The sequence below is a fragment of the Galeopterus variegatus genome, unplaced genomic scaffold (assembly GCF_000696425.1).
Source record: "Galeopterus variegatus unplaced genomic scaffold, G_variegatus-3.0.2 Scaffold9932, whole genome shotgun sequence".
In the NCBI taxonomy this organism is placed as follows: Eukaryota; Metazoa; Chordata; class Mammalia; order Dermoptera; family Cynocephalidae; genus Galeopterus; species Galeopterus variegatus.
The window spans coordinates 63,823-64,680 of NW_007736043.1; positions in this window are offsets into that span (position 1 = coordinate 63,823).

An 858-nucleotide genomic window follows, 5' to 3' on the forward strand; every position below is an offset into this window, starting at 1 on the left:
ACACACACACACACACACACACACACACACAAAAGCTAAATAAATAAAATTGAATTGACATGTATACAGTAGGGCAAAGATGAGGGGTTTGGGAATCTGTCCTGGAGGCTGATTAAACTCAGACATGAAGGCAGTCATATGCTACCAACCCTAGACTTTTAGCATTTGCACTTCAGTATGCCAAACCCTTCTCTATTTCCCTCCAACCAAATGGGGAGAAAGGACAGTTTCAGGGGCAGAACAACAGGTCTGTCTCCAAGTTGAGCCTGCAGTGCAGGGAGCACTCAATGAGGGTAGGAGAAGTGCCTTGTGGAAACAGCCCCACAGAGCACTAGATGAGAGTTGTAAAACTGAGCTCCTTTCAAGATTCCTGCCTTCTAAGATCCATCCTCCACCTAAAGAAATTTAACGACAAAATGGAATGTTAAGGCCAAAGGATAACAAATGCCAGAACAAAGAAGGAAGACAGGACGGGAGCCACTATAGTGTAGACTGCAGCCTCTGGCATTGTCAACTGACTGGCCTTGCTTCTTTCCATCTGTGTGACCACGGAGTACTGAACCTCAGTTTCCAAATCTATAATATGGAGACGGTAGCACTCCACAATGATAGCCATTTGTTTAGAAGGTAGTTGAGGTTTTACACGGGGAGACAGTCTTGCTCCAGGGCGAGAAAGATTATCTGTGAAAGCAGTGGAGAGTGGATGGGTTTCAAGTTTCTAAAGAACTAAAGCAGAAGTGAGGGACGAGGAGGATCGATGCCTTGTAGAGCTTAAATTAGAAAACAAAGGCAAAGTGCTGAGTATTGCTTTGCTATGGTTGGCACAAAGCAAACATGAAAAACTCAGGAAACATTAGC